This window comes from Poecilia reticulata, linkage group LG16, assembly GCF_000633615.1.
Source record: "Poecilia reticulata strain Guanapo linkage group LG16, Guppy_female_1.0+MT, whole genome shotgun sequence".
In the NCBI taxonomy this organism is placed as follows: Eukaryota; Metazoa; Chordata; class Actinopteri; order Cyprinodontiformes; family Poeciliidae; genus Poecilia; species Poecilia reticulata.
The window spans coordinates 27,899,434-27,908,944 of NC_024346.1; the positions used below are offsets into that span (position 1 = coordinate 27,899,434).

Consider the following 9,511-nt stretch of genomic DNA (forward strand, 5'->3'; position numbering starts at 1 on the left):
CACCCATTTCGGCCGCTTGTACCCGTGATCTCGTTCTTTCGGTCATGACCCAAAGCTCATGACCATAGATGAGGGTGGGAACGTAGATCGACCGGTAAATCGAGAGCTTCGCTTTTTGACTCAGCTCTCTCTTCACTATGCTAAACCAGGTGTTTACTAATTGCTGCTGCCGCTAGTCTGGAGGAGCTGTGTGGGGATGGCACTGGGGAGGGGTTACCTGTGGGGCGAGTAACCCTTCCCACCCCACAGGGCTGGGGTCTGAACCTCCAGGTATGTTTTTGATGAGGAAGTAACATTATGACATGTTGAGATGCTCAATATCCCATTTTAAAAAAATATTTTACAAATAAAAATCTGCCAAAAGAAGGTGTGCATTTGCATTCAACCCATTTGACCTCGATGCTCTAAATAATAAAATCCAGTGCAACCAATTAAAGAGAGTCCACCCATGGAAATATGATTTAATCTCAGGATGAATGCAGGTGTTCTGTGAAGATTCCCAAGTTAATTTATTTTTCAATTTTATTTTAGAAGCCATGTACCTTCACAAGTGAAAAGTAACACACTACTAAATCGCTGCTATTGAGAACATTTCGGTTTTTGATAAGGATCTGGAGTTGAAATCACTTTTGACCCGTATGTCTGGATCTCTGTCTCAGATCATTTTTGTTGGCTGCAGAAACAATAATAACTCTTCCCCAGCAGATATTTCACAGCGTGGGGTGGACCAATACCTGACTTCTCATATAACAGACTGCTGGTGACCGATGCTCGCCACCCTCATCCCTTTTAGTGATTAAATATACACTCCTGAGCCTGTATCCTTAAGCGAGAGCGCTGCACCCATTAAATCCCACAGCTCCTGCTGATCGATCGGGCTTGCTCCACGGTCGTAAACCCGCATGAACAGATAACTAATAGAGAAAGCTGCAGGACACAAGTTTACCCAAGATGGAACGTGATGAAAACGACAGATTTTATGTTTCCTGCCACGTCGATGGAGCCTCACCACTGAGCCGAGGCGCTTTTCAGGGAGTTCCTGGGGCTTTTTCTGCCACATCGTCGACATCAAAGGGCAGGAATTGGAATTAAGAGCGCACCCTATGGGTCAGCTTACAGGGGCGGTGTTATGTAAAATTGACTTGTTAGAACATTTTTCCGCTCACCAAAACTATATTTTGAGCGTTGCCTTAATTCTTTCATTTATGTTTGATAAATCCTTTCATCTCCCATTGCAACCATTCAACTGTCCAAAACGTCTGGTGGGGCCTAGCCCCGCCTTTGAGGACAAAGCTCCTCTCAGAGTTGGAATTTCCAAAGTTTTGAGCTTCCATCTAACAGAGCAGCCCTTCCCCTTGACTTCCCCACTCAGCTCCTTCAGACTAGCCAGCAGCAATTAGCAAACACCTGGTGGAACTGCCCATCTGCTGAGTTCATTATAGGAGCTACTTCTCAGTGAAACGCTGGTAAAAATGTTGTTAAAGGGTTAATAGAAGACCGATGTTGTGATGACTACCTGAAGGTGGAGTTTCAGAAAGAGCAGAAGTTTTTAAAGAGACAGAGGCCCAATTTCAAGACATTAAACTACAAAGCCAAATTTGATATGTAGAGCATTTTTATAATAACTGAAGTTAACAGTTATTTGATTACACTATAAAGTGGCACTATGTGGCTGGAAAATAAACAATACCGGCCCTTTAACTATAAAAGTGTGCAGATCCGGATTTCGGCCTGTGGGGTCGGACAAAACAGTCGAGTGGTTCCAAAAACAGGTTTGTAAAATTTCTCCTCAGTATGCGAGTGATCGGTGGTAGCGCCATAAAATGTTACTTTCAATCAAACCCACATAATCTGCCGCAGATCAAGTAATTAGTCAGAAATCACAGCCTTCCAATTCTCAACTTGTTCTTTCTCCACCTCCTGCGTAGTCGAACGGAGGCTGAGCCAAGCTGACAACGGGGCGACGGCCAATCTTCTGTCCACGCAGCACGAAGCATGTTAACCCCCCACCTCCTCCCCTCACTTCACTCCCACGACCCCCGCCTCGGATATCAAACCCGCGGCTCTCCCGTTTTCTCCTTCCACTCTCGCTCCTCGACTGCAACTGCCCCCTCACAAACTCTTACTCCCTTTTTCTTTTTATCTGTTAGCGCACACCCCACGCCCCCACCTCTCCATGGGGCCTCTTTGTAACTGTGGCGGAACCCCTTTCACGTTTCTTTTCTTTTTTTTTCTTCTTGTTCGGCCGGACCTTCTCGGCTTCTTTCTCGGTTGATATTCACACCATCTGCCCAGAGTGAAGGAACTGTGGGCATAAACGCGACCACCACACGGAGGGGTCCAGATCTCCGAGGGGTCGAGCCCTTTGCTTCGTCTTTGCCCCAAAACACAGATTTAAACAACTGGTACACGGCCACCAAAACAGATACTTTTTTTTTTTTTTGCAGCTACCCAGGAAACATGCTATAGCCATCTCACTCCTTGTTTTCAGTGGTACATCCTGCAACCACCCCCCACTCATCCACCCCAATATGAGCGGCTGTAAAGAATCACTCAAGCCGCACTAAGCAGCTGCCTGTGAGTTAGGTCATTTTCCCAGGAGCCACAGAGTGGGCATTGGCAGGACCTCAAAAAAAAAGAAAAAAAAAAAAAGAAAGGGGGACACCATCTGTTCGGTGCCTGAAAAGGTTGGTGACACCTTCTGTGGTACCAACAACTTCTAATTAAATGGCCGGGAATGCGGCAGCAGCAGCAGCAGCAGCAACCCAAGCGCGTGATTGGTGGGCTTCACGTTTCTCGAATTCACGCGCCTCGCCTTCACAGCTGGTAAAGAAAACCCGACGACGAGCGGAAACGGCGAGAGCCTCCGAATCTGCCACGTCATCTGCCGGCAGAAATGTAGCTTTTGTTTTCCTCCTGTTTTCCTTTCCTTCTTTTGTGCCTCTTAGTTGGAAGCTTATCAGGAGCATAAAAGGCCGCGTTAGCCCCTTTGGTCAATCCCAGCGTGGTTTGTTTCAGTAGTATCATAATGCGCTAATTTCATTAACATTAGGATTTAAATGAAATAACAAATAGACTTAATACTCCTCTGATTTTCATCGCTCTCGCAGCCAAATCTATGGCTCAGAAATGTTACTAATTAGGCTTATTAAGTAATTAAGAAGAGGTCTTAATTATATCTGCGCCACTGGGACCCCTTACTGTTGCAACCGTGAAACGACGCGCTGCGCGGGGCCCGGCTCGGTTCGCTGCGATGCCGCCCGGTTTTATCCTTTTAATATTACATTTTTCTGTGTGTTTTTTTTTCTTTTCTTTTTTATGAAGCCTCTGAAATTACACGGGCAGAAACACTCAGCAGAAAAAGCCTCAACATGTCAAGAAATTAAGCTTGTGAAGAGTTTTAAGTTTAATGAAATGTATCGCTGAGAGTGAAATGAGGGGTTTGGCTCTGGCACCGGACAGCGGGCCCCGAGGAGCCCCTCTAAAGCCATCAGTCATGGCCGCCGTGCCCTCGCGTTTCACACACACAAGGAAACGTTCTCTGGACGCCGTGGTGATCTACAACCCGGGACCTCACTCAAAGCGTCCGACATGTTTTGATTTGTGGCCGCCGTGTTATTCAAACTCAAATTCAAAAGAAGATGAAAATGGACGGAGAGCTTTTGTTGGACGCGCACCAAGGTATGGTCCTTTAAAAAAAAAAAAAAAGTCTCTGCCCTTGTGGGGAGAAGAAGAGAACAGGCAGGAGAGGGAGAAGCTGTGAGAATAACATGGCTAAATGTTTGGCAGAAGTCTTGGGTTTCTGGTCCAGAGTGGCTGGCCGTCAAACCGGACAAAACAAACACTGAGCTGGTAGTTTGCGGCAGTCCTTTACTGCATCTACATGCAACACTGCAACATTTAAACTAGGGCTGGACGCAGTGCTATGTAAAATTAACGTTTTTGAGCTTCATATTATGTTATAATGTTATTCCCTCACCAAAAACATACCTGGAGTGTTGATTTTATTCTTTCATTCATATTTGAGAAATCCTTGAATCTCCCTTGGTCGTCCACCTGTGCAAAACACTTGGTGAGACCGAGCCCCCCCCTCAGAGCTTTCACCTGGGAGAGCAGCCCTGCCGTCTCCTCTCAGCCCTTTGCAGACTAGCCAGCAGTAATTAGCAAACACCTGGTGGAACTGCTCATCTGCAGAGCTCATTATACAGGCTGCTTCTGGTAAAAATGTTGCGAAAGGGTTAATAGAGGAGCCATGTTGTGATGACTCCCTGAAGGTGGAGTTTCAGAAAGAGCAGGAGTTTTTAAAGAGACAGAGGCCCAATCTTAAGATATTAAATTAGGAAGTCAAATTTATTTTAGTCATATTTGAAGTTAACAGTTACTTGATTATGTTATAAAATACTATGTGGCTGGAAAACACATAATACACATAATACACCATCCCTATGGTGAAACATGGTGGCAGCAGCATCATGTTGTGGAAAAGCTTTTAATTTACAGAACAATCTAGGAAGAAAATGTTATGAAGGAAGCAAAATGTTTTGAGACTGAGGCAGTTTCACCTTTCAGCAAGACAACAAACCTTAACATTCAGCAATATCTACTTTAAAGCATATGCAGGTGTCAAAAATGAGAATCTGTAGCTAAACTAAAAATAGGTATTCACGCACACACTCACCGTGTAATCAGATGGAGCTCATGCTATTATGCAAAGAAGAACTGACAAAAATAGAGTGGTGGAAGACATACCGCTATCACTATATAGTGATAAGTTTGAAAATATATTTTAAAACAATTAAATCCCGATTTACAGTTTTCAATGTTCTCAAGTTGTAAAACTATGAAGGTTTGAGGAGGAGGAGGAGGAGGAGGAGTGTAATGCTGTTTTGGAAAAACTTTCCTCATATTTTTTTTTTCTATTTTCAAACCCCTGTAGCAAAATACCAAAATTGCTACTTACACATGAATTATGCATCAGCAGAGGTTTAGAAGAGAGCAGGATCCCCCCCACCCCCACATCCACTCTCCTCGTAGCTCAGTAGGGTGCACTGGGGGTAATGAGTGTGTCTGTGTGCAGGGGGGGGAGGGGGGGGGCACACAGGCACCCCTCTGTTTGACTGCTGCATCCCTCTGCTGGGAGACACGGCACCCCCTGCAGGAGGCGCAGCGCTCCGCTTCTCCCACCGTCCCTCAGGGCACAACACCCCCCTTGTCTCCCCCCCTTCCTTGCATTGAGCCTGGTTCATCTGCTGACCCATCAATCAAAACGCGCCGGCGCAAACACACAATTACCATAAACATGTTGCATTTCTGACAAAGCTGAGTTATTACGTTTCTCCAGAGGGGCTTCGTATTAAAGGGACACCGGAAGATTTCCGTACTTTTAAGTCAGCCAAGTTGAAAACTATAGCGAAAAAAAGGGGATTCATTTGCTTTTATCTGATGCACATTTGCAGAAGAAAAAGAAAAAAAAGTCCATGGTCTCATGAAGCTAACAGTCGTCCTCCTCACTGGGGTTTATCATCATCAACAAGACGACTTCAGGTTTTTTTTTCTTCTTTCTTTCTTCCAACTAATGCACACACCCACTCACATCGCCAGACTGCACTTTCTCTCAATGAACCAACAATTACCTACACACACGCGCACACACACACCCACTTGGTATACAGGAAACAATATCTCTGCTCAGCTACTCCAGTATTAAGTAATAGTGGTATTGTTGGTCTGTGGCCGGGCCATTTCTTTAATTACCCTCTGCACGCACGCGCCCCGTCCCTTTCTCTCCTCTAACTAGTAGTATATATAGACCACATGCTCAGTCACAGAGTAATTGGATCAGCCATGAAAAAAGAGGCAATCTGGATAATTCATTAATCTATGTGGCTGGGGCGAGAGACGCAAGGCCGGTTTTACAACCCCACCAGGGAGGCTGCGAGTCGGACCGAGAGAGACCTGCTGCCCTCCGACGATCTACGGTCTTGTTCAAATTGGAAATGACTTGCTGAAATGCATTAGGTGTGTATGCACTTATTCTTATTTCACACACATACACACACTCGTGGATTGAAGACTGTTCTCAGGAAGATGCAAACAAACATGCTTGCAATAACTGGCATGATGCAGACATGACTGGCCGCTCCAGCACAGCTGGTTGATGCCAGACTTTTTATCTGTAAACAGGGCAAAGTGATCACCAACAACATTTTCTCACAATGAAAAAGTACAATACCAAGTATTCATCTTTTTATATCCAAGCTTTTATAATAAGTAGGAACTGGTCTAATCAGAGAATTTTACTGGAAAGATTGTTTTCTTTTAAATCGATGCGTGTTTTGCTTTGTATTTCATGGAAAACTTGTAGGCCCATTTCAGATGAATGGTATTAAAAGAAGCGGTGTTATACGTTTTCCAGCCACATGGTGCCAATTTATAGCACAATCAAGTAACTATGCTACCTTCAGTTGTTCTAAATAAATGATGTATATACTATGAAATATGACTTGAAAGAAATTTGACTTTGTATTTTAACTCCTTGAAATTGGGCGTCTTGAAGGCGGGGCTAGGTTCACTCAGGTGTTTTGCGCAGTTGAATGGTTGCCACGGGAGATTAAAGGATTTCTCAAACATACATGAAAGAATCAAGTCAACACTCCAGGTATGTTTTTGATGAGGGAATGTTTTCCATGATTATATCACTGATGTAAAGCTCAAAAAAGTCAAATTTACATAATACTGTACCTTTAATATGTTTCACATTTTTATGATTACAAACATGTATTTGAAAATTAAGTGGGACATTTTTTTGAGAGCAACACTGAACTCCTGCTCGGTGGACATATCAATCCTGCAATGTATCGATTCATGTATAGGTCTACCTATTAATGAGCTATAATAGACCGGGTAAAAAAACTAGTTCCAGCCCAGGGGTCCACATTGATATGGACCCCTGTACAGTTTATTTTAGATGAAATCAACTTGAATCTAACTTATTAAATTTGGCTATGTATAGCAAGCATTTTGAAAGCAAGTGTCCCAAATTGTGTCCCCATTTATTCTTATAATCAGAATAAATGTTAAATTGAGCCCAAATGAAAAATAAAATGAAATTGTCTCAGTCAGCTCAATGAAGTGATGATGAATCTCAGTTTTCCAAAATGATGCATGTTGAAGCAAATTAAAGAAAGATGATCAAATATATGAAGACAAATATCAGTGATGTAGATCCTGAGATTACTACATTTTTTAGTCCACTTCTGAGTCCAGTTAGTCGTAAAGGATTTTCTTTCAGGGCATCAGAATGTATTGATTTTTTTCCCCACCACTTTGCAATAATGTGTTAGTTTATCACACAAAGTTCCAAAGAAATACTTCAAAGCTGCAGCTGTTATGTCACAAATTGTAAAAGAAATAAATAAATAAAAGTCGAGGGAGTACAAAAACTTTTGCAAGGTTTTGTGTTTGATCTTCAGTCGGTGAGCCAAAGAGCGGAAAAAGGGAAAAACATGTTTTGTTTCCAAAGCAGACTACTCATGCACCGCTTTAATATGCTGTGACAAATGTGGAAAATCTTCACAATGAAATCAATTTTTCATATTTCCACTTTTTTCTTCTTTCTGAAACACAATTGCTCTTTTCTTTATTGGTATAGTTCAGAGAAATATAAATAATACACAGGTAAATAACTTTTCCTGAGCTCAGTTCCTCTCCTTCACTAAAGCGTGTTGCATTTTTAATGCTCGGAAGATACTTAATCAAATATTGGAGCATTTTGTCCGTGTTTTATTTATTGTTCATAATGTTGATATGAAAAGGCTCACATTCTTATCAAAATGCCAGGTTTTTATGACATAAAAAAGTGACCAAGATAAATCATCTCAAAACCTCTTCCATCTTCAATTTGACCTTTAACCTGCACATTTACACTCACTTACCATTCTTAATACTACAAAGAAGAGTTCAGAAAAATTTCCAGGCATTAAACGGACATCATCAATGGGAGGAAATATGGTTCAACAATGAACAGAAACCTGGAAAACTGAGGAAATGGCCAGAAGAAAACTGAACAGGAAGGATAAACAGAGGCTAAAGCTAATGTTAACGTAAAATGCAGCAATTACTGGCAAATAATTGAAGTGTTGTAGATGTGATAATCTTCATATGTCAGAGGTCTGAGCTGAATTTTCCCTAGCAGAAGATTTTTCTTATCTTGAAGAAATCAAAGTTTATCTTTCTCAAAAAAAAAAACAAATTCTGAAAAGTGTGTGGAAATATATGTTGATTTTTGACCATCGATCACCCAAAAGCAGAGTGTAGTCACAGGGAAGCACGGCAGTGGCACCATTATGTTTTGGGGGTAATTTTCTTCAGCTTAAACTGGTGCCTTAGTCAAAGTTTAAAGAATAATAAACTGTTCCAGATACCATTTTATTCTGTCAAACGGCAATCCAAAGCATACATTATAATGTAGAAAACAATGGCTTCTCCAGAAGCCAGATTGAAGTTTTGTGGGAATGATTGGAGGGAGGCTGTGTAAATTCACCATTTTGCTTGACTCATCACCCAAAACAACAAGAAGAAATAAACATACAAGTTATGTTGGATTTGCATTTCTTAGGTTTATCTTATTGCTTTTATTATTTTTTTGTATCAAACATGTGTTTTCCAATTCAGTTGTACAGATTATAATGTACATTAAAAGTCTAAAAGGTTGTGAAATGACTCACCTTGAAATCGTAACAAAGATGTAGAGACCAAAAAAGAAAAAAAGATCTAGAATGTATGTTTTTATTATTCACCCATCAGATATTAGAAGGAATACACTTACGTTTAGAAGGTAGGAACATATGAAATGACTTTGGCAGAGCTTTTTGTAGAAATGATGTAATGAAAAATAATATTCATCCGTCAACTGAGCCTTATTTAAACAAGTACAAAAAAGATGACTCATTTATATGATAAAAATAAGATACACAATCCTCAATTTAGCTAACAAACTGAACTATTTTCATGCACTTTAAATCTCCCAGTGAGAGATTAAACAATCACCTAAAGGTCTAATGTGGCGTGCAAATACAAAAATCAGCCTACACAAAACAAGCTCGACACCTTCAGCAAAAAAAAAAAAAAAAGCAGAAAATGGATTTAAGAGTCAAGTTCTGTTTCTTTCCTACAGGGTACAGAGAAGTGAGAGAGGGAAAAAAAATCCTTAGGATGTCAAAAAATCCAGAAATAGCAGCTGTAATAGTGTGAAGGACAAGTTTACTGTGAAACCAAAAGCTGAAACAAGCGAGTCTCACTATAAAGGCCTCGACTAGAAGCAGCAGAACATGGTGTCACGCTGAGCATATACTGCACTTCAGGGAACGGTGTCAAAATAGAATTTGGGGGGTTGCTTAAATCTCGGCAGAGGACTGAGGTGAGGAGTGTAAGCGAAGAGGAGAGATCGGCGTTTCCGCAGCCTTCGACAGGCTCTCTGTCAGGTTCAGGGTGGGATTTGGAACTCCAGAGG

General features: G+C 41.7%; 1 pseudogene; it reads right to left on the reverse strand.

Moving 5' to 3' along the window:
* The window catches only part of LOC103478225 (proprotein convertase subtilisin/kexin type 4-like), a 198,200-nt pseudogene that overhangs the window by 36,433 nt on the left and 152,256 nt on the right, over positions 1–9,511 (reverse strand).